Genomic DNA, 25,385 nt, shown 5'->3' with positions numbered 1-25,385 from the left:
TTTTTTTTTTTTTTTTTTGCTTTCTGTTCATTTATCTGTCATAGTTTCCTTTTTTGTTGTTGATGCAGTACTTTATCAAGTTTAAGCAGCATAATTTTAGTCTGGCACTACAGACATTGTGTTTAGTGAAAAGCAACAGGAAAAGAAAAGAGTAGGTTGGCTTCAAAGACTTCTAGGTCATATTTTTTTCTGTTAAAAGATCATTTAAATGTGTTTAAAAGATTAATTACTGAATGTAGAATAATCATTTCATATTTGATTGGAAAAAAATTAGCAAATTTATTTAGATTTTGAATATCAAAAGTTGATGGATGACAGTGAGATTTGGCCAAGGAAATAAAGGATCCAAGGGGTAGGAATGTAAATTGTATCTGCTAAAATGCTGATCATTTGCCATTGCCTTGTGCATTACTGTAGCAGAGACCTTGGAGTAAGGAAGACATCTGAGCTATTTCCAGTATCTGGATGGATAACACTGAGCTGGCATGAAACCACCACCACACCAGTTCTGCATTGCAACAGCACGACATGGACAGATTTTAAATTAATCTACACCACCATAAGACCACAGAGATCTAATGGATGGCTTAAATGTGTAGGATGTCAGAATTGGTGACAGAATACATCCAAGCCTGTCTGAGGCCAGGTCTGCACAGTGCATGTCCAGCTCTTATCCAGCTCTCCCCAGTGGTACTGTGCCTTCAGTGGGAACACCCTAGGTCTAGCCTGAGGAGGTTTGAGCCTGCTCTCCTAAATCCCGTTTGGGTTTATGCTTTTTGCTTCTATTTTCTATGGGAGATGCCTCTAGAGAAGCTGTATGCAACACACTGAGAAAATAATGTGGAAATTCAGGACTATTCCTCTGAAGCCAATGACTTTGCTACCAGGTTGCTTTTTTCTATTCCCTGTATATTTTTACTTAAACTCATAACTAATTGAATCCATCCCAGACAAAATCTGTTTGTTCAAGGAAGCACAAACACATGCTGTCAGGTGTCTCGTTCCAGCTACATTTATTTAAGGCTGCATTAATTCCCTTCCCTGTCCCTGATGGCATCCATTCCTGTGCCTTCAGCCCATACCCACCCTCCTGGGGGCTGCAGGCCACAGCAGGTGCCCACCAGCCCAGTGTGCTGCTCAGTGCCTGACCCCCTTGGGTCACAGGAGGGGCTCCACGCTCCCTGCCCCACCTCCTGCTGCTCCAGGCAAAACCCAAACTGCCACCTCTGCCCACTCGTGCACCCTGCTGCCCAGCACTGGGGGCATTGCTGACAAACCTCCCATTGCTGGGAACAGCACGTGGCACCTCACAAATAATTCCAGCTCTAACCACACTCAGTTTTCACCAGAGATGATCCTTTGAAGCTCATTACATCCTTTTGCATCACATTCCTACTGCAAGGTGCATTACTCACAGCCCCCTGTTCCCTGCAGCAGTTGTCTTTCCACACAAAAAGGAGAAGCCACCAGCTCCTGGCATGGCCCTGGCACACTGGGACAGCCAGCACCACTTACATCCTCTCTGGTGCTACAATTGCTTCAGCATTGCCTCAGACCAAGATGAACTCATCAGTGATTTAGTCTGTCCAAGGCTAATGTCATTATAAGTAATCTTATTTACCACATGTACTGGCCATAAAACAATTTTAGCTGTTAACTCTTGCTCTCCCCACAAGCCAGCCTGACAGAAACACAACCAGATGAGTGCCTGTAGTCACCTAGCACATCTCCATTCCTAACTTTCATGCCTGACATCACATCTCACTGACAGGTTGTTAACATCTTCACTTCCAGTGTGGGTCCCTTTTCCTGTGGATCCCATGGGCTGGGGTGGATCTCTGCATTCCCCATGGATCCCCATGGCCTGCAGAGCAATCTCAGCTCTGGCCCCTGGAGCAGCTCCTCCCCTCCTTCTCCACTGACCCTGGTGTCTCCATGTTGTTTCCCTCACACGTTCTCACCTCCTCCTCTTTTCTGACTAGAAGAAAAACTGTGTGACTTTGGTTTGATTTTCTTCTTAAATATGAGGCATTAAATATGAGCACAGAGGCGTTACCAACCTCTCTCATTGGCCCAATTTTGGCCAGCAGCATGTCCATCCTCAGAGCCATCAAGGATTGGCTCTGCAGGACATGGTGAAAGCTTCTGGCAGCTTTTCACAGGAGCCACCTCTGTGGTTCCCCAGCTACTAAAAACCAGGCTGTGCAAAACCAATACAGTTTGCTAATATCTATTGAAAAATATATATTGTTTTCTTTGTGAATGTTTAAATTATTTCCCTTTCCTAAAATGATAGTAGTCAATACTGAATTGAGAAGTTATTTTTAAATGAGCATTCATATGTGAAATTTTCATTTTCTTTTCTGAAACAAAAATAACCCAAACAAAGCATTAAGTTAGGTTTTTGATGTCTTTATCCAACATAAATATATCAAAGCCTGCCATTTCTCTTAAACAATTTAGTCTCACCAAAACACCTTTTTCTTTGCCAAAACCTTTTCCTCACCCATGTCCTGACCAGCCCGACTCCAACTTTTCCTGACAGAGGGAATAGAGAAAGTGAGCTGCCCCAAGGTTTAGGCTGCAGAGGAACAAGACGTGGTATTGATGCAGAAGGACCCTCTAGCACACCTGCCCCCAGTTTCCCTTTTAAAAACACATTCTCTTTCCTCTTAAAAGACACACGATTAAGGGGACACATGTTTAAACAGGAAAAATACAAAACCATCAGTTCAGGGGATGTCATCACCAGCATTGTGTGAGTGACATCAGTTCCACCAAAACCAACACCCTCAGTGCTCAATTGCTGTGGATTTGTCCAGGTCCTTGGCCAATACCAGCAAGTATTTCATAAATATTCCACAAGACATCCTGCTGCCTTCTGCACTGTTTCCACAGACAGCACAGTAAGTTAATTTCCACCCATAATATTTGAAAATACCTTAATTAGGAACTTAGCAACTTAACTGCTTGTTAATGCAGTTTTCCCTAAATTGTTTCATAGTTGAGTGAGAATTCAGTCATTAAAAAGTAGTAATGAACACACAGAATGAAACAAAGTTGAGGCCTTTGGAAGGCTGCCTTGCAGAGCAAAGGGAGGAGGCAAAGTCTGTCCTTTCTCTTTGGGACAAGGTCTGATCTTCAGCTATAGATTTGGTATTTCTAACATCACCCATGAAGAAGTGCTTCCACCCAGTCTCTTCCTACCCCAGCCTGCTCTGCTGCTGCTCCCTGAGCACTGCACAGCTCTTACAGATCTCTGGTGGGATCACCACCGGATTTAATGCCATGCAGGAGATTACCCACTGTAGCACCAGGAGCTGGAAGGACACACATAATGCAGAGCACCAAGAAGCGCAGCTGAGCAATCTCTGCCATGGGGCAAATGCCCAGAGCTGGGGCAGTGGTCACTCACACAGTGCCACACACTGGTGCCACCTCACTAGATGTCTCCTCCCCTTAGCCTCCTTTTCCCACGTTTGGGTGTTTTGTCCAGGATTAGTCCCCAGGGTAGCAGTCCCAGCTATAACCCATCACTCTCCTTTGCTTCTCTAGCTGTTTAATTAGCGAGACTCACATGTACCACTTGGGGCTCATACTACCTTCCTCAAGCCCTCCCCTCCCTGATCAAGGTTACAGGTGGCATTAAAGAAGGAAATGTCACACACAGAGACTGCAGTGTCTGATCTGGGTGTGCACAGTGGGCAGGGAGGAAGGAGGTACTCACACACACGGGTCCATCCTTGAGGGCTGATCGTTGTTGTAGTGTTTGATGCAGACCTGGACACCTCTCCAAACAGCCATAGGCAGGGCATGCCCAGGGTGTAGCAGAGCCAGGGATCACATCCACAGACCAAATTCCACCTGTCCAATGCCTGAAGCCTCTCGTTCTTTAATGGACTAACAGGGACACAATTGTGTATTGGAGTTTCTCCAGCTTTGCCAAATGCAAATACTGCAGTGCCTTCAGTACCTGAATGACATATGAAATTAAAATCAGAGAGCAGTTGAATTATTAGACTCTATACTGAGCTACTTTTAATTTTTTCCAAAATTCTGCACACAACACAAACAAATGGCAAGGGTGATTGGAGCAGTGATTACCAGGGAAATATTTGTAGGAATTAGTGTTGGAAGTTTAGCTGTAAACTCATCCTACAGAACTTGTGGAATGAAATTTAGAAATAGTTTGACAAATGCTGTTGTTCTCAAAGAGTGGAGACATCATTCTTTATACTCCTTTTTATGCATTTGTATGTATTAAACAGTAACACAGTTTATATATTTTAAGATGTCATTCTAAAGAATAATCAGAATCAAGGATGTATCTACCAGATACCTTGGGAATCAACTGTGAGATATTGAATAAATTGACAAAAAATTTTTGGTGTGTATATAAAGGGTGAAGGGACGAGTAAGTCACGATTGTTTGCTACTGTTCTAATCATCCATGCAATGGAGACAGGAGACAAGGAAACAAAGGTTCAAAAGTCCCTCAAAGCATCTGTAAATCTATAATTTGAAGTTCTAGAGACTTCTTTGCAAGAGAAAATATAACAAGCCCTGTGAATATATCAGAAAGTTGTTTTCTCTATTACAAATGCATTGCATCAAATTTGTCTCCATTTCTTTCCTTCATCGCCAGCAAGGAACTCAGATTTGCATAGAATCGGAATTGGTCATTCCTGTCAAATATCAGCTAGATATAAAACACCAGTATTTTTCTTTTCCCATCCTGACTTTAACTATAATTTTACATATGTCTTGGTCTCCAGTGACTTATTTTAAAAAATACCGGGATATTTAAAAGAATTACATTGGGAACTACTATGGCTTTTTTCAGCAAGTGCTACCTCCCCACATCCATCCCTCCCCATTCACTCCCTGTTTGTTAGCTATTCCAAGCAGAAAATAAACAATAACAGAAGTGGCTCTGGCAAGATGCAAATGAGTTCAGTACTTAGCATTCACTACATTGATGCCTTCCCCAGGTGGAATGGGAAATGAAGAGAGAGTGATGGATTTGCTTGGTGGGTAGGGCAAGGGAAAGGACAGGGCTTGCTATAGATAAAATTTTTCTTTTAGAAATTCAGAAACATTTCTGCACACTGACCATTACAGTTCTGCACACGATATGAAATGAAGGTTTAGAGATTACCAGGTGAATCTCATGAGGACAACTTTCAATCTTAAAAGGACTAAACTTGGACATGGAGAAATTATCTTGTGTGCATTACTACCCTGGCATCCCTCATTCATAAACAACGCTTGGGCATGTGCTGCTGTTCTGCCAAGATGCCCACTCAGCATTGCAGATCTGAAGAAAAAAGTGTGAGAAATAGCAGGAGTAAACCTGAGACTGGCTGCAGAGTCGGGGGTACAAATGAGTGAAATAAAAAAGACCATGATGAGATTCAAAATGTAGGCCAAGCCTATTCAGCTCTTGCAATCAAGTGTTTACCGTCTGCTGCAGCATCATTCTGCTCCCATCCTCTTCCCCTTCATTCTGAACAATGCAACACTTCAATCTTCTTTAAATTCAAGGACACCAAGTCCCCGAGTGCCCCTCTCACCAGCACTGAATAGCAAAACAAACCTGCCCGGCCTTAACAGCATCTTGGCTTACGTCAGTGATGCAGAACATATTGCTTCAAATGCATCCTCTTCTAGGGGTGCCATCCATCCATGCTGACAAGAAATAGAGCGTTCCCTGCCTTTATCATGTCTGAGAGAGGGGAATGTGTGAAGCAAAGCTGAATGTGTGAAATGCAAATGCAAGCCGCTACGTTCCAGTCATACATTTCCTACATTGTCTGGGAGCATTGCAGGGCTGTGGCTTGGGGATGCTGATCCCCCCAACAGATGGCACATTGGCCCTACCTACGTAGGAAAGACGCATTTCTGGAAAAGCCAAGAGGCAGGAGCAGCATGATGCATGGGAGGGGGCAGAGCCATCCCGCCCATCCACAGTCCTGCACATCCAGGCTGGGGATCACAATGCAAGCTAAAGCAGCCCTATCCCAAGTGTTCTATCAAAGATGGTACCTGCTGTAAGGTTTTAAAAAAGTAATAATAAAAGAGATTGTTGTGGGATTTTAATTGGAAAACCCTTTTTATAATATATTGTTTGGTATTTATAGTAGAATGTGGAGATTTTGCTTTACACACAAACACTTCTGCATATATATATATATAACATAAAGTCCATACACAAGAACAGTTTGCCACATCTAGGCAAGGGAGATACACACAGGTAGAGCTGGTGTCACAATAGTTCTATTGAGATACCCTGTTTTGGGCCAATCTGGCTATTTCTCAATAATAAATAACCCCTAACAGAGCCTTGTTCTTGCTTAACTACATGCCTTGGGCATGCCATCACTGTATATTTTTAAAACAAAAAAAAATTTGACTGACCTGAACCACTGATAAAAACTTGGAATTTATAAAAGACTTAATCTGAACTAGTTCTTTTTTTTCTAGATATTTCCAGTTGATTACTTCATTATAGTGCTTTTTCTCTTTCCCAAAAGAATTTGAAAATACTTCTAAGTCCTGTGTATGATTTCAGTACCATGGGCCTTTACAAAGACAGCATGAATCACCTGAGAAGACATTGCAGAACAGCCTGGATTCCTTACTGGGGCCCACTGACATCCAGACAAATACTGAGGCAACACCAGCATCAAGAGGCAGCCATGTGGACATGGTGTGTTCTTCTGGAGTCACTAAGGTCTCTTTGGAAAATAGGTTTTCATGCATGAGCAAGCCATTCCAGGAGTGGCAGGAGCTATGCACTGAGGTCACATCTTACCCCAGGATGCTGTGGCACTGCCTGTGCTCCAGCTGGAGCCTGTCCCAGAGCTGGAGCAGCTGCATGGCCTTTTCCCCTTCCACACACCCTCCTGCTGCAGGAACACTGTAAAACATGCTGTCCCTGAGTGATGGCATCAAGGATTGCCACAGAGCCTGTGGTAATTTGATATCTTTGAGATATTTTTAACTGTCGGATTTATTTGAAATCAGTTGGTATTGGTTGAAAAGTCCAAAAGGAGGAAAAGCTGTGAGTTAAGACATCTGTAGCATGAATATCTAGATTGAGTTTCCTTGGGAAACTCAGTAGTAGTACCACTATGAACCCTGAAGAAACTGTATGAAGATAACTTAATTATGTTAAAGTATTTGGGGATTCAAGAATTTTGCTGATGGCAACTTGAGAATGTCAGTCATTTTTATCCAGTGGATAATATTATATTTAGTTGGTAAATGGAAAAAAATGAGTGAGACTGTCAGTCTTTGAGAAAATTTTCAGTGATACATTTAAAGTACTTAGTGCATGGAGAACCAAGAAACCTGATTCAACCTTGCAATCTGTAAACAACCAGTAAGAAACAGCAGATGAAATGGCCAGTCCCAGTAGAAAATCCAGAGCCTTCTGACAGAGCTGACTTGACTGATTTTGCCACAGACGTTTGGTGAGGTCTTTCTTACTATTTCTTGGTCTGAGCTGCAAGTATTACAGTGCCCAGAAATGTTCCTGTGATGTATTTTCTGCGTAGCTGCAGTTTGACCAGTCCCAAAATTCCTTCCACAATATCACAGGCATACTAAACAAGCATAATACTAATTTTCTTACTAAATCTGCTTTCCTAATAGATGACAAAAAAACCCTCAAAACACTACAATATTGTCGATGTAAAATGTGATCACTTTTTTGATTTCCCAATGTTGTTAATGGTTACTCTGCCTTGGCCAGTTTGTAGCTTTTTGGATGCTGAGCTATAAAAGGAAGGCCAAGAGGCAAGACACAGCCTTAGAAGCACACTGCAAGTAGAAAAATGGGTGACAATTTCAAACCTCTAAGGAAAGTTCTTTCATCTACCACATAAAAATAAACAGGACAGAACACTTATCTTCCAAATTTTTACTGATTTGTATGTGGTCTGAAGTGAAGTTAACCTAGGAAAGAATTGCAGTATCTTGCCTGGATTAGAGCAGTCTATCCCAAACACTTTTGTTTTTAAACTAAATTTATTCTGTTTTCACAATCAAATTTATTCCTAAAATCCAATTAATATGAAATCAAGGAAAACAAAATAATCATCAGCTTGGCACTGGCAAAATGCCAGACACCCACAGGAGTCATTCACTTACTCTCTCCTGCTACACTGGGGCAGAGGAGAGGGGAAAAAGATTAATGAAGGGCTCATGAGTTGAGGTAGGGATTGGGAGAAAAAAACACTCTAGGGGCAAAACGGGTTTAAGTTTAAAAGTATAAAGTAAATGTATTACTAACAGAGTCAGAGGAGGATAACGAGGAGTAAAAATAAGCCTTTAAAACACCTTCTTTTTTCCCCCAGCCCCTCCCTCCTTCCCACCAACAGCTCAAGAAGACAGGGCATGGGGGCTTGGTCAGTTCATCACTCGAGATCTTCTGTTTGCTCAGGGAGAGGAGTCTGTTCTCTGCCATGCCATGGGGTCCCTCCCATGGGCAAACAGCCATCCCAAAACTGTTGGGTGGACTCGTCCATGGGGTGCAGTCTTCTAAGGACAGGCTGGTCTAGTTTGGAAGCAAGAGCCTTCTCTCTCTACCTCTGGAAGCAAGGGCCCTCTCTCTCCATTCAGGTTTCCCGCTGGATCACAGCTCTCTCTGACATCCACCCACTCCATCACGACCACTTTTCCCATGGGCTGTCAGTGGATCCCTGCATTCCCCCATGCACTTCATGCATTACAGGGGAGCAGTTTGTTCCACCATAGTCCTCACCATGGCCTGCAGAGGAATCTCAGCTCTGATGAGCAGCTCTTCCCTCTCTCTCTTTCCCACCGATCTTGGTGCCACCATGTTGTTTTCCCTCACATGTCCTCACCTCCTCCTCTTCTCTGACTAGAAGAAGAACTGCTCCTTGTAGTACCATTGCCAACGAGTTCCACCAATTCAGATTCCTGCGGGATCCCACAGTGCAGAGAAGTGGATCCCTCCAGGTTCCTTGCTGGGGAATCACTCGCCGTGTTCCTGCTGCCAGCCAGGCCTCACCCAGGCCGTGGTGGCCACCACAGGGCTGGTGCTGGGAAGGAGGAGCTGCCACCCTCCCCTCTGCCCTTGCCTCTTTAAGCTACTAAGTAACACTGAAGATAGCTCCCAAAATTTCATGATAATTTTTTAGGCATGAAAATGCTGTATTAGGGTAAGAAACCTCCGACAGCCTACTAGGTTGAGAAGTAAAATATAAAAATTTTTCAGAAGCCGCTAACGAGTTTTTCTGCCTGTCCTATTCTGAAGAAAATGAAAAACTGTTTTGAGGCAATTCTATACAGAAAACAATTTGCATATGCCAACCTGCTTACAGGTCTCTGCTGCTCCTAAAGGCCACCAGTGTCTCTGCTTGATCCAATTACTGCATTGCACAGCTCATCACACTGACCCTTTTCTTTTCCTCCTTTTCTTCAGAGCTGAGCCTCATTAAGGAGAAATATGACTTGTCCAGCCAGTGTTAAATCCAAGCTCTTGGATTAGTTCTGTATTTGTAGACAACCTTGAGTGAACTTCCATTCAATACCTGCTGGTATTCACTCTCTTTAATGGATTTGTAGTAGTTGTTTGTGCCATTTTGTTTTCCCCATTTTGTCACTAATAAAGATTAATATTTATATATGTGTTTGCACATACATATATATCTATGAAATGTCTTTCGGCACTTTTGTAAAACAGCAGGAAGATATTTTCCAATGGATTGAAAAGATCTCTGGGATTTTTTTCACTCTGCTCCTCCAAAATGTCAGAAATATCAATGAAGTGATGCTTGAAGGGAAAATGTAGCAGTCCTATCTTTAAGCTGGAATCGTTCTGAACAGACAGAGGTCCTATTCCTTTAAATTCTTCCTGCCCTTCAATTTTAACTCTCTTGTAAAGCTTCTCAGACATACAATAAGAAATAACCTATAGTTTTATTTCCCTACAAAAGCATTCAAGAAAAATGAATACTCTAGCTTCTCTGGGTCAGAACATTTCCACTGTAACACTTCAGCATAAACACAGAGCAATGGCTTACATGCTAATTTAGTTCCTTGTTTAAGAGGTAAAAGCAAGACTTGCAGAAGCAATGCACTTAGTGAACCTCCACCTCCAGTGAAGCCCAGCACTGCCTGCCTTGGCCATGGCTCTTTGGTTCTCCATGGGAAGACCTCTCCCTGCTACTGCTGGATCCAGGCCTGGATGCTCCCAGCCGGCTCTTCCTGCCCTGCCAGCAGCCCATTGCCGTGGCAGACCCTGCCTCTGCTCAATGGGGTTTTTTGCACCATCAGTGCCTTTCACAGCCATCTCATGCACCCAGCTGTTTTTCCTGATTGTGGCCAGCCCTTGCCCACATGGCTCTGGGCTGCCCTGCCCTCTGTAGCAGGATGTTCTGCCTGGAATGGGGTTACACAGCTCCAACAGTACCCTACTTCACAAAGCTATCAGTGGTGAACTAACAGGGGGTGAACTCATGAACTTCAAAGTTGAACATCCTGATAACGAGGTGAAGATGTGGCAGATGTGGTAAAGCATCCTTATCTAAAAATGCAAAGCTGGAACAGCTGTCCTGGGGACATATGACTGACAGTCAATCACTTTAAAGTATAAAAGTCCAGCCCCATTTTTATCAGCAGGCTCTCCTAACACACCCCTTCTTGGACTATGTGAGGAGATTCCTCCCTTGGGTGGGTTTGCTGCCCTTCAAGGTTGGTCTTACAGGATCAGCAGAGATTTGCCCACAGTCATTGATGTAGGTAACATCACTCTACTCAATAACTGGGAGGGGAGGAGGGGGTTTGCTAGCTTTGATATAATTGCTTTGATATTGCATACTATACTATTCTATACTAGTCGATTTATCTTCAATACTCTGCAGTAAATCATTCAGATTAAAATATTTTTGTCTAACCTTTTATCATAATAAGTAATTAATTTCTATGTAAATAGATCTGATTTGCTATCCTTAATCCTGTGGGACAAAGTTGTAGAAGGCTTCAATCACATCTCTCTAATTCCTTAGACTGTTGGCAAAGTCCAGGGCTAAGACTGGATCCAGCCACTCCCAGGCTCCTCTGTGAGCAGGAGTTTAGAAAGCAAGGGGCTTCTTCCTGCACCTTGTGGCTCAACAGCAGGGCTTCTCTAACACACTTTGTCTGAAGCTCTCACTCCAGCCGTGCCACCCTCTGCCAGAGCAGCCAGCTCAGAGCCTGGAGCTTGGCAGTCACAAAAGATCTGTGCTGCTCCCTGACTCCACCACACCTTATCCAGGGATCACATTCCCTGGTCAGACACTGCCTGAGAGATGCCTTATATTCCCAATATCAGGCACACCAGCATGCCCCTCAGTGAAGCAATGACACAGGTAATCCCTTCAGCTTTGTCCATTACCAGGGTGGCTGGATGGAAGGATTCCTGGGCAATACACACAGCCTTTCCTTGAGTCTCTGCTCAGCTGGTTAAACCCATGGCATGGCTGCCATGCTGGCATTGTCTCACATTCACTGCATTCGTGGAGCACAGCACCTTCCCAAAGCCAGCAGAGCCACAAAGGTTCTAAAATAATAAAACAAATACAAATAAACTATATATAAAAATAAAGCTCGGGGTCCTGGGTTGGGCTGCTCCTCAGCACTGGGGACAGCAATGCAGGAAGGATTTAAGGAGCTCTTCAGGAGTCAGTGTGTGGCTGGATAGCCGATTAGCCTTGGCAGAGATCCAGCCATGCCAGATCCAGGGTAATTTTCAATACAAATGGAAACACAATGCAGGAAGCCACAACCCATCTGTATGAAAAGTTAGGTCTGCAGAGTTTATTAGTCTGGGCTCCTGGCCACAAGAAAATACCTAATTTGTTTCTGGACTGCAGCTAGCCCTGGAAACCACACAGGAGGCTTTTGCTGGGCTACATGTAAGCAGTGAGTAGGTGTCACCTTGATTATCTTCTGTTATATATATATCTCTAAGCAGGACAGGCTGTTTTGCACCAGTAGCTTTCATGATGCATAACTGGTGCACATAAATAAAGGAGGAGGTGAGCAAGCATTCCTTACATTTATTCTTACATAGATGAGCTGTAAGTTTAACTGTAATCATGCAAGAAGGCCTGTTTCAGTCTGACAAACAGCTGGATGTTGTGGCTCCCCAGGCTGGACAGACCATCCCAGGCTGGAGTGGAGGAGCACAGGGAGTGTAAGAAGGATGCTCTACAGGACCAGGGGCAGAGGAGGCCATGCTGCTGTGCACAACATGTGGGATGGAGAAACCCAAGCCAGGAGCAGAGGGGTTGTGCCACAGGCAGCCCATGGGTGCCCAGCAGTGACAGTCAGCAGTGCACAGGACCCTCTTTTATATGGCCTTGAAATTAGCTGGAGAAAGGCAAAAGGGGGATTATTCAACATCCTGCCACAATTCTGGGAAAGAGAGCACAGTTCAGGTATGCTGGGAAGGTGTAGAAAGGATTCAGAGCAGTCAGGCCTTGAAGGGATGAGACCCAGGTTTAGCTGTCATGGAACATTAAAGCACTGGGTTCCTGTTGCAGATGAAGGAACAAGTTAGGTACCACATTGCTCGGTCCTGACAGGACTGTGGCACTTTTAAACATGACCAGAAGCAAGATTTCAGATACCATGGAAGCTTCAATGTCAGAAACACAGGTGCCTACTAATTTAGGCCCATCAAGGGCAGAGCATCTGCTCAGTGTGCATTTGGAGGAGCACAGTTTGACAGGTGAAGGTGCTCAAAGTGGGACTGAGGTGTACAGGAAATCTGGCAGTACATCCAGTAGTTCTGCAAACTTCATCCTCATGCAAGTAACTTACTTACAGTTCATTTTTAAGTTCAAACCCTTGAGTATCTCCCTGTAGTAGAATTTGAATGTCATAATTGTAAAAAAAGGCACACAAACCAAACTAAATAAACCAATGAAAAAACCGCAACCAAAAAACTGAACACATGAACTACAAAAATGTGCATTCTGCTTTCCCTGTGTGAAATCTGGGCACAGATTATATCAATTGTGAGTTTATATGTTCCAGCCAGCTGTGCAACAGAAGTGCCAGCAGACATATAAGGCCCAGCTCCACAGTCTGGGCACTCTCAGTCCAGCAGCAGCAGTCTGGAAGCAGGGCAGTGGCAGCAGAATTCATGCACACACGGACAAGTTTGCACCACTGATGGTATTTAGAAAATGTGCTTAGCATACAACTCATTCAAATACTCCTTTCGAATACTCTAGTTCCTGCTTTCTTCTTACTGGTGTGCCTGGTGCAGCCTGTGCCAGGACCATGGTGCTGTGTGTGGGTGCTGGCCCAGCACTGATCCTGTGAGACCCGGAGCTCCTTGGGAAGGCTGCATGGCAGCAGGATGGCAGCAGGATGGCAGCTGGATGGCCAACACCCTCTGTTGCCCCTCTCCACAGCCCTTTTCCCATGCAGCCTGGCCTGAATTTCCCCAGCTGCTGATCTCCCTTCACAGCCTTATCCATGGCTCCAGGCTGATGGGGGCAGAACAGTCATTGCTTTCCCACAGAAACAGGTGCAAGGAGATGGGTTTTTTTCCACCAGAGAAATATTGCCTTTTTTTAGACTCTGCTTCCAAGAGAAAGCATGCTTAAAGCTGTAAAAAGTGTTAAGCAGTATCCCAGGTTACCTTTTAACAGGAGAGCATTACCCTCCTCTTTCACCCTTCTCTTACAGTCCTTAGAGCACCTAAAATTACCACTGTCTGTTGTGTAGCAAGACAGAAAACTGTGTCTCACATGGTGATGGACTGGATTACTACACTGACTTTTATCTTCAGCAACAGGCTCCGTGTATATCAGGACACAGTTTAAAAGGAATGATCATCTTTTTAATAGATCACATACTGAGTCACAAGCTACATATTCAACAGAAAATCAAGCTAATTGCTCACTTCTTCTGAGATATCCCTGAAGGATAATAGACGTATGCAGAACTGTTTCTTAGTTGGAAACGAAATAATTAAGCTGAAGAAATGCATTTCTCTTTCAAGTTTCTCTCTGTATTTTCTTTTCTTCTTCTTTGTACCAAATACATCAGAATGAACATAAGCTATTGACTTTAATTAAAAATTAAAATTAGCTCTAACTTTGTTTTGTTAAATCCACAGCTGAAAAACTAAAGACTGTCAAGACAGAAAGAGAAAACAGTTCAACCTTTCTACCAGTTCCCATCCCTAGGCACTTACCCAGCAAATTGTACACACACCACGCATCATCTTCATCCTGCATGTAACTCAGGAGCCTTCAGCAGAACTTACTGCACTTGGAATTCAGCTTATAACTACAGCTATGTGGAATACAAATAAAGAAATGGACAGTACCACAACATGATAGATTTGCGAATCCCCCAAATCTGATAGGAATCTTCTTTATTAATTTAAACTATTACTGGCTAATTGCTTATGTACTGTAAATCTGCAAAGGTCAATCACCAAACAATAAGAAGGTATGAAATCCTAACAAGTCCTAATACAATAAGAATGTAAATCAATAGTCTAAATGAAGCCTTGTATTGCCAATGATGCATGAAAATGTATTATTGTCAGGGACTACAAGAATGGGTTTCACTGAAAGCAATAAAATAAAAAGCCATGTCTTTTGAGAGGAAGACAGTATAAACAGCATCTGTAAATACTGACTGTACAGTGAACTTTTCCAAAAGGGCAGCTTCAGGAATAGGCCCTTTTACTGAAAGATACTTTCTTGCACGAAAAGTAAAAGGAAAAAGGTGCTGATACAATAAATACTTGACAAAGGCTAACTCTGAAGTATATGGATGTAATGGAAGAACAAGTTTTATATATTAAATAATGCATTTTAAACATATGTAAATGACTATTTCTATACATTAAACTTTAGAGCTGTTTATTAACCTGCAGCCTCACTCCAGACAGAATCCTAGAGCTAACTCCATTCATACAACTGTGCCAAGAGGACAGAGTTACTGCAGATGTGCACAGCTGGAGGAAGAAGCTGACCCCTCACCTGGAGGCTCGCTGCACTGTATTGCTGTATGCCCATTTAAAAAATTCCTGCCTTCTTCAGTTTCTAACTGGTTCAGATGAGTGTTAAGGAAAAACACTGGTTTTAAACCAGCTCTTAATTCTAAAAGGCTGCTGAATAGTGCTGTGTTTGTAGGAGCAATTTAGCTTTATTAAGCAGCCTGCCACGGAGTGGGTGAGCTCAGAGAAGCCTCGTGCAGTGTGCTGCAGCAGCAGAAGTCAATCAGTCTAGAACCTGATTACTGAGAGCTGAGCTGACACACTGCAAAGAAGGGTGCTACACACTCATCCCCCAAGCCAGACATCCCAGTTCACCTCAGATATTATTGAAGGAATTTGTCATGGCAGCAGAGGTTTGGCAAATATACTTCTCAAAATATTTTTGTGTTTCTCCATTTTCATTAAAATTCTAGGCCAAACTGCCAATTGTGAGGGTCATTTCACATCCATGGCATTTTTAGAATATATTTCACAAGCAATGTAGACAGCACCTACTGTGAAATCTGTATTTCTTATTTTCCTGCTGGTAGGAAAATAGAACACTTAAAATCAGTTGGGAACCTGAAGAGTTAGACCTGCTACAGGCAGGTCTAAATTGCTATTATAAAAAGGTCCATTAGCAGGTTTGATCTGAGCAAGGAGGGTGTGCTAGTTTACCATATTAGTGTGATTTCTTCCCAACCAAAGTCTGCTCATGAATTTTAGCAGTATTGAATTAAAGGAATCTGGTTTTAAGGCCAGGCATGGATACTGGAAACAGTCATATAATAATCTACTCTTATGGTTTAGGCAGGAAAAAAGGAAGCATTATTCTTTCTGAACATTTCCTTCCTCTTTATATCTTCAGATACTCTCCTTTTGCTAAGGTCATTGCATGAATTTAAGATACACCATTCTGGAAACTAAATTAGCCCTCATTTACTGGGAAGTTGAATGCAGCCAGACTAATGGTGGTGCAAATATAATTGGTTCCCAACATGTGTCAGTGTGTATACTCCTCAAGCCACGGAAAAGATGCATTATGGGACTAATTTTTAAATGTTAATGGATATTGGATGTTTGCCAGACACCCAGCTGTGCACAAAACATTGAGATGGTAAATAGCTCTTGATCTGTTTAGAAACAAATTATAATGGCTGTTTGGATTCCACATGACTGAAGGCATGGTAACCAGCACAGGCTCACAGGCTGACCCTATTAGCTGCACTAAGGGGAATGCACTGATTTTTAAAATCAAAATAAGAGACATAAAATAAGGCTATTAAGCCATTTAAATTATTTTAGATTAATATTAAACAAACAACATCTCAACAACAACCAATAGCACCTGTTACCATTGCCTAGATGAGCTAACTTACTTAAGGGACTTATTTTTTGCTAGATTTCTTTGGGAGGATGTAAAAAAGAAATGCTTTGATCACACAATTACTTTGATTCTGAAGCTGAAGTCTGAGTGAAAAGCTTACCTGCACTTAAAGAATAAAATTGCTCCTGCCACACATCAAGAATGGGTCTCAGTTAGATGCACCAAGGAATAAGATCTCTCTTAATTTGATATGTAATTTTACATACCATAGTTTTAATTTAAGGTCTACAAATATCAGTATTTACAGGAAATTCCCTACTTGAAATGTCTTTCTAATTGTATTCATTTGGTCAGCAAAGCCCAATAGGGAATTTTTAATCAGCTGGATTAGGTGCTTTTGATTACTATACCGTAGCATTAGCAGAAAGCACCATTTTGCAAGTGAAAAATATACTAATTGTCAGCAACACAGGAGAGCTCTTTTCCATAAACCTGTGTGTTCAGCAGTTTGAGACTCCTTTTCACAAATAAATAAGACTGTCACATGTCTATTAGGAGAGCTTCCTCTTTAGAACTTTGCTGCTGAGTTTGAAAAATTCTGAAACAAAAGCCTTCATGTCTAGTCCATACCAAAATTTCTCCATAAAACCCCACAAAAACAATAGGCAATTCCAAGCAGAAGAGTACAATTTCATTGGATCAAAAGGGAATGACTCAAGACTGCCTAAGAGCTGACTGTGCAATGTCATTAAATCACAGACTGTCAATAATGCAAAATTTGTACCCCCCAAGTAACTTCACAATTGCAGCTTTGTACCTTGAATTTGTTCTTCTTAGCCTCTATTCTGTAGTTAGTTTTTAATTGGGTGCTTTCTGCTGATTTTGGTATCTCACATAGCTCATCCTCTAGGACTGGAAATACATTAATGTTTTAGGAAAGGAAGCCTGAGAGTCACTTCTCAGAGTTCTTCAAAATTCATTTTCTCTTTCTCAAAAGAATGCTGCTTTCTCCAGATGTAGAACATCTATGAAAATAAAAGCATGCTGACCATTAGGAAATGTACTATTCTTAGATGCACCATCAAAAGGTGTCAAAGGAGATTTTTTTCCTGACAGCTCAAAAGTCTTGATCCATTCTTACAGAGTAAGTATTGATCTGGGAGGAATGTTTTCCCTACTGCCAATTTCAAGTGACAAGAAAATGAGACAATAAAACACGAAAACAAAGCACACCTCCCCCTTCCTTAACCCTGCACAAGCCAGGAGAGGAGGTGGCCCCATGGAGACATGGCCCAGGCATTCTGCCACCCCACTGTGGCAAGAAGGCACTGCTGCCATCCTCAGCCTGCACAGCCCTGAGCACATCATTCAGTGGCATCAGAACACCCACAGCAGAGGAGATTTGCTCTCCCAAATAGTCCAGGCACTCACAGGATAGGAACCACACAAACAACTTCACTTCTCCCTGCCAGCAGAATATGAGCAAGTCTCAGCACTGTCTGCAGCTACAGGAAACTGGTGAAGAGACTGGGTTTGGACACATGAGCTTTGGTAGCGATTTGGTCTTGGAAGAGGGCAGCTGAGGTGTAACCAGATCTCCTCTGAGCTTCAGCACGGAGGACTTTATGCCTCTGTGCTGCACTGAGATCTGCTGTGCTGCCAGCTCATGCTGCCTCACTGATGTCAACAGGCAAATCACAACGAGATGATGTCCCACAAGAGCAAAACGGGTGAAAACAAGCCTGTTCTCATTCCTCATCCTGCCTGGGCGTTTAGGAGTGTGCCCACAGCCACGTGGATTTCGTACATTTATAATGTGGTACCATCATCCATACCAGCTGCAAGCAGACAAACAACTGGAAGTTCCCTTTCCTACTAAATCACTGACTCAACATCAGAATTCAGACAGCACAACTACTTCAAGGATCGAGCTATAACTTCAGTTATGTTAGCATAAATCTGAAAAAATTCTGCAAAGGCTGGAGAATCTATTCTTAATTTTCAAAAGCAAATGAGAACAGTCTGACCAGCAGCATTCAGGGTTTGAATGACCTACATACAAAGTGTGTTTTTGCAGATACAGAGTAATTTCATTAGAGTACCCTGCAAAATCTTTTATTTGCATAACTTGTTTCCATTTCTTTTTAGTGTAATGAGATTTCATGATGAAAGCCAAATACAATCTAGTATAGCAAAAGTGCATGTTACACTGATCCTAATAAGCCCAATGAAAATCAATAATGCTGCTAGTTTCCCTGAAATCAGCCTACATAAGCTCCAAGCACCATGTTCTGCCTAGAGCAGAGTATTAGCAGCTTATATAAGACAGATATTTCCTAGTAGAAAATCTGAAAACAGACACAGTTGAGAAAGAAAAAATAAATAGCTGTTACAAATACCACAAAAAAATTGGGATCAGTGCCTCCTGTCCTTCAGGTGTGGATGAAAGATCAGTTCCCTTCCCTTTTCATCCAGTCTCCAGCTGTACCAAAGCACTGTGCTGGCTGCAGCCTGCTCGAGGGGGAGTCCCCACACCCTGCGTTCTCAGTGCTCTGCAAAAGAAAAACAACATTGTCCACCCATTTGCTGAAAAAGGATGAGAAATTTTGCTCTGAGAGCAGAAGCCCCATTTTCTCTGGCATAGAAGTGAGGGTTATAATAACACTGGGGGAGAAAAAAGTCAAGCCCACTGTATCAAGGAGTGGTATTAAAAATTCAGGCAACCTGATGCAATGAACTCTGCCAAGATGCACGTATCATCTCTCATATCTCACTCCTTTTGCTTGCAGCTCGCCCTGCATTCAGTAATGGGAAATGCTGAGCTAAGAGGGGAAGAGAGGGCAGGTCTGAAAGCAAAGACAAGAAGACACAAACGTCAGAAGACAGAAACAGACAATTCATTTGTAATATACCGTATATCTGAGAGCATTAGCCATCATTATGGAGATTTTCACTCTGCATGTATTTCAAATAAAATCCTTCTTTGAAGTTTGCCTCTTCTTAAATAAGCTAATAAATGTAGCAAGCTTAAAATATCATTTACATTGCATTAGCAGGCTATTTTTTATTTGCATAAGAAAACATTCCTCTGTAATAATCTACCTTATGAATGACCCGGGGAAATAATTTCAGGTTGCTTTAAAATGCAACCATTTGTTTCTTATTGGTGAGTTCAATTTCACTAAAAGTTATGGAGTGAGCAGCAATTTGCAATATTGGATAGCCAAAGGTGCATAATTATTTCCAGTTTACTATTAAAATAATATTTAAATAATTCAGCATATAGTTGCTTTTTTCTTTTAATGATATACTATTAACAGGTTGGCAGATTTGCAAAAATGAGGCATTTTATGAATTTTTTTGAATTAGGAAATTCTTACAGAAGCAAATGTGAGCACATGCTTTTATTTTGCGTAACGTTTGCATTGTAAAGTCTTCCCTCAGGACAAGAATAGATTGAATTTTTGCAAATGTACAACTTCATGTAAGTAGCATATTTGTATTTAGTTACCAAATGTAAGTGGGGTAATCCTGAACAAAATGATTGTATACAGTCACCACATGTAGGTAGCATATAGCAAAATGTGCCATGGGTACATCAGAGATGTAACTCAGCCTTCCACAGGGGGATGGAGCACAGCTCATTCTGCCTGGTTCAGAGGTTGTAACAGCTTCTGCCTGTACATCACAGGTGTACAGTACTGTTGCTATGGAGACAGGCTCAAATGAGCAGGAAATTTCATTTTGATAAAGTTCTATTCTTGGGCAGAGGAAGAAGGCTCTATATTCAGCATCACATATGGCAATTTTTAATGTTTGAGACACATGTTCTGTAAACAACAACAGACTCGAAGAGCGAGTTGCATTTTCCCTCCTGATGCCAGCACCCGAAAATATCCCCACACACACAGGGACAGGGTGCCCTGCACACACACACACAGAGCACAGCACAGGGACAGGGTGCTGGCAGCATCTCCCCAGCTCACACCAACCCCCCTTGGCACAGCCCGGGCATCCCTGCCCCGGGAATCAATGGCCAAAACCAGCAGGGCTTGATCCAGCTGAAAAATGAGAAATTGCAAGTGAAATGCTTCATTAATTTTAACTTATGTAAAAATACTAATATTTGTTGAACAAAGAAATCGAACTTTTTAAGTTTAAAGGGAGATTTTTCCATTGTGATAAATCAAAACATTGCTTTGAAAACAGTGAAATTAAGTATTTCCACTTTCTCCAATTCTCCACATACCAGATTTTATCAACCCTATAAATTCACTAGGGCTGACAGAAATTTGCTAAGCAATTGCACAGATCAGAACCTGCATTTTTCAGGAGAAAGAAGATTCAACAATTTGATATGAATTGATATCGATATTTGATCAAATATCGATATCAATTGTCAGAAAGATAATAAATATCACGGTGTGGAGAGCATCTGAAGTAGTTGCCTGTTCTTTTTCTTTAGCCCCCAGCCCTCAGTAGCACCTTGTGCCCCCAGGAACATTGCAGGGTGGGGATCCAGCCTTTCCTCAGTGCCTGCCCAAGCCTTGCAAGCCTCCTCAATCCTACGTGTGTTCCACCCACTGAAGGAACAAAATCTAATTATGGGCAAAGCCAGTGGGGCGATGAAAGCAGGAGTCAGGACCAGCAGAGGTCTGGAGGTGGCACAGGGTTGCCAAAGGGCACTGGAGCCCCTTGGCTGGGGGCTGAGGGGAGAAAAGTTCACAGGTCATTTTGGGAAAGAAGGACCTGGAGGTATTTTTGGTGGTGGTGGTGGTTTGTTATTTTTGTTTGGTGACTTGTGGTGGGTTTTTTCCTTTTCAGTTTCAGTCTCAGTATTTGAAAGCTCCTAGCTATTTACATCTAGCAGCCTTATGCAAACAGCTAATGTATGAAGACCTTTTTGGGATCATGGGAATTTTTTCTGCTGTAATTTGTAACAAAAATAATTTAAATATTAAGGAATTCACTACTACTCTTAGACTTTATGCAATGCCTGGAAAGTACAGAGTATTAAAAGCTTTTTACCTCAGAAACACCTTTCTTTAATATAACCAGTGTCTCACTCAAAAAGCCATGGTGAAACCAATTCTGCTTCTGGCATATATTATGCACTAGTTATTGCTGGGAAAGCCTGTTGGCAAAACTGAGCCCTTAGCTATCATATGTCTTTTCCTAAACTAAATCTTTACTTCCATAAATAACCAATGAAGTGGAATCTCCTTTTGCACCTCAGTATTTTGATCTTTTATTACAAAAAAAAAAAATCTATTTTGTACCATAACAATATCCCTTGCCACAATAAAAGACAAGGATTAGCTTCTCCCCCATCCCCTCCTGCATCAAGAACCTAGACTGCAGTAAGATAAAGAAAAGCCAAAGAAAATGAAAAATATAAATAGTTACACTGGTAAATTGAAATACTTACTATCTAGGGGGGAAAGCCTGTTATTAAAAAAATACCTGAGATAGTGTCAGGCAGTGTGACAAAGAAGATGTCACTACTAAACAAGACTCTTCGGTCCCTTAGCTGTCAATAATTAATACATTATTTACACTTGCACATTCTCATTTCCCACCTTTCAAGATTTCATTTACACTCTGATCCTTTGCTTAGCAGAAAACTTAACATCATTGTGACCTTCCTTTTCCTGACTCTATACACCTATCAAACAGAGAAAGAGAATAGCATCTAATATGTGCATTTATTAAAGTAGAAAGCATCAGTTACTGGAAGAAGTGGCAAATGCCAGTGTTTGCCACATTAAAATGGGAGTGAACCAAATTGCTCCCAAAGAAAAATCAATTAAGAAACCATCTTAATAACACTGTTTGTGGGGGCCCCAGTATATGCATGTTTTAGGGAAATGTAGGTGAACATTTCTAATAAAGGAATTAGCAAAGTTATGAAAGCCATGCCACAAACTGCAGACAATAAAGATACACCATTTTGACCATCTGAAATTAAAATATTCTGATTGAAACAGCATTTTCCTCATCATGCTGAGGAGATACAGCCATTCCTAGGAGAAGCAATGTCAGATGGTCATATGAGATATAAATCACTGTTACATCACAGTGTACATAAATGTACATATTTATTTAGTATAAGGATATGCAACTTATCAGCATAAAATTTAACATATGTTAAAACTGTGCTGTAAGCAAGGATTGCCAGAATATAGATTACTGGGATAATCTTTTTGAAGTCAGTGCCAAGTTACATGTTGGAATTAATTTTTCTATTTCAAAAAACAAGTATTCTGGACCTGTCCTGGCACACTGAGGACAGACAGTGAATGATCCTGAATTGAGAAAACCACATTAATTTGTCATTTGGGGTCTCAGGAAATTTTTCTGTTCACTTCAGTGATTCTTGGAGCATATCCTCAGTGCAATCAGAAACTATTAGGAGTAATGGCAGCAATAATCAATCCTACTCCAATGGAGGAAATGCTGGGAAAAGGAGATGACCCAGAGATGCTTTTCCACATGCCAAAGAAGTTACTTTGTTATTTTTTTGGTTGGATTAAATTTATGGTCATCATTTAGAAGATCACCTTCTAAGTCTACAGGAATGTGGAGCTCTGATGTTACTTTCTGGTAGCCTTGCAGGAGGTGGCTGCATTGTCTCAGCCATGCAGGCACCTCCTCCAGCTGCAGTTTGTCTACACTGCCAAAACAATAGGGCAGTCTTAGGCAGAAGAGATGATTTCTGAGCATGGCAGGCTCAGAATTAACCACACCTGGCTCCCTGCTGTCTCCAAGCTCCTGTGCTGAGGGGCTGCCACAGTTCTGACCCTCCTCTGTGCTGGGGATGGCATCCTTGTTAGTCACACAGGGGCCTGGCTGGATTTGGCACTTTCTGAAATTTCATCTCAGGAGCTGTAATGACAGAGAGAACACAGACACACTGGACAGCTTCTGCAAACTGCTGTACCATCTGCTTGGCCAAAAGGAGCACACCAGCCAGGAGGAAGCACTGAAGTGATGTAAACATTGTCCTAGCTAAGGCTGGGCTTTGTCACTGTGTTCAGGCACTGAGGACACAGAAATCCACCTGAGGTGAACTTAAACTTCAACACAAACACAACAACCATCCAATAGTGCCATAAAATAATTGCAGTGATAACCATCTCCCAGTTTCTTCTTGTATAGCCAGCATCCAGCTGGCACTGTCAAAACCATGTAAAACAGGGAGGTCTGCATTAATTATTTTAGCCACTCCAAAGTTAATATCTCATTAATTGATTTGCCATTGCATGACATACTGGCTCCAGTTTGTGCAGTCCTCTTTTCCTCCTCATCAGCTGGTGATCTCCAGTTGGCACTGGAGTGGGCACATGTTACTGCACCCGTGGTGACTGCTGCATCCTACATCCCTTTCTCTTCCCTACCAGCTTTACAACAACTGATTGCTACAATAACATAAAAAAAACCAAGCAAACAAACAAACAAAACAAAAAAACAAACAAAAAACCCCCACCAGTTAATATTCAACAAAAGGAAGTTCATGCATTATTTTGCATTCTGAGAAATTAGTATCATTCTCTGCAAATAAAAATTTCCAGGATGAATTCTTGCATGCCAGTTCTTAGCCAGGAGCACAATATATTGGTTGAATTGTGATTTCTTGTTAGCAATAGAGATTTTATAGCAGAGGCCCTGGCAGTCTTTACGATGGAGGAGCAAACACTATTGCATCCGCTCTGACATAAAAAGTAATCATTTCTGGAAGACTCTATCACAATGAAAATTCCAGGCTGTCGACTGGATTCAAATTGGTGAGCACCCAAACTGTGCCCAAATGCCACCCAGTTGCAAGATCTGTTCTGAATTCCTGAGCTACTAGGGGAATATAGTGTTTATGAGATGTGCCAGATCGATGGCATCTGCATGTAAATTCTTTTTTGCTTGCCACACAACAAATACACATGGAAATCAGAATGAAAATTTCCCTCTGCTGTCCCTTTCTGTAAATATCTTCTGGACAAGCAATGGGCCAGCTTTATTTAATGAGTTAAGAAAACAGATCTATCTCCCAGTACAGGTGTTCCTCAGTTCTATTTGCTCTCGTTTTTATGATTAACAGAAATATTAGTTATTACAAATGAAGAGTTTTGCATGATGAGTAATTCTGAAGAAATGTTGTTCACTCATCAGCTACGAGGGGAAAGCCTAGCTCTCCATCATCATGCACCCCTTTGGTTGTGAGAGAACATTCTTGTAAGTGTAGCATGAAATTACTGCTCCAAAGATGACTTGAGCACAGCTGAGCCCTCAGCTTCTTAGGCTCAAAGTGGGAGAAAATACACCAGACACTTTTGGGAGTCTGACTAGCTGTGTTTCTGCTTCATAGCATGGGAGTGCTATGTGCCACATATTTCACATATCATTTGGAGGAGGAATTCATTAGCCTGTGAAGTACTGAAGAGGACAGGCTGCAAGGACCATGTGGCTGGGACAGCCTGTCTGAATGGAGCAAAAGAAAGAAATGAAGGAGCTATTTAAAAACTGGAGAAAAGGAAACCATTGATGAGAACAGAAAGACTAAGGAAACAAAAGCAGGAGTGCCAGGGATGGAGCAGGAGACGGCCAGCCCTGGGCAGGGAGCACAGCCTGTCCAGCAGGACTGCACTGGGGGCTGCTCCCAGGCTGGGGAGCTCCCTGCTCCCACTCCCACGGCTCCCTGGGCCTGGAAATGGGCACAAAATGCTGCAATGGGCTGCTTTACTTACACAGAAGCAAATGTGTGGGGTTATGGACGTGGTTAAGCAGAGCTGTAAACAGAACTCAATACTAAGAGGAAAGGTCTGTTCATGCGCTTCCCCAAATCACAGGCTTTTTCTTTTTCCTTTTTTGTTCTCTTTTTTAAAAAACAATATTTTGTCTTGAAGATAAGAGGAAACAGAAGCAGCTTTGGTTTTATATGGTCAGGCTTGCTGCTTTTGATAGTTTTGGAACATAGCTGCTGATACATTTAGAAAACACAATTTGGCAGTGTCAGCCCACGCTGCGTGCCGGCCTGTCATGTGGGGGTGG

The 25,385-nt window shown here is 42.1% G+C and overlaps 1 long non-coding RNA gene across 1 annotated transcript in view; it reads right to left on the bottom strand.

The window, feature by feature from the left end:
* The window catches only part of LOC148222831 (uncharacterized), a 123,942-nt gene that overhangs the window by 86,261 nt on the left and 12,296 nt on the right, over positions 1 to 25,385 (bottom strand). The window contains exons 3-8 of the long non-coding RNA XR_015805422.1: positions 23,090 to 23,228; positions 19,068 to 19,189; positions 18,743 to 18,895; positions 17,161 to 17,368; positions 14,222 to 14,322; positions 3,728 to 3,973 (exon numbers count right to left, since the gene is read on the bottom strand). This is a non-coding gene — a long non-coding RNA (uncharacterized LOC148222831). The remainder of the gene's footprint in view (positions 1 to 3,727; positions 3,974 to 14,221; positions 14,323 to 17,160; positions 17,369 to 18,742; positions 18,896 to 19,067; positions 19,190 to 23,089; positions 23,229 to 25,385) is intronic.

Source organism: Sturnus vulgaris, chromosome 9, assembly GCF_052056855.1.
Source record: "Sturnus vulgaris isolate bStuVul1 chromosome 9, bStuVul1.hap1, whole genome shotgun sequence".
In the NCBI taxonomy this organism is placed as follows: domain Eukaryota; kingdom Metazoa; phylum Chordata; class Aves; order Passeriformes; family Sturnidae; genus Sturnus; species Sturnus vulgaris.
The sequence above is the reverse complement of the archived record's forward strand: the minus strand, read 5'-3'. Positions and strand labels throughout refer to the sequence as shown.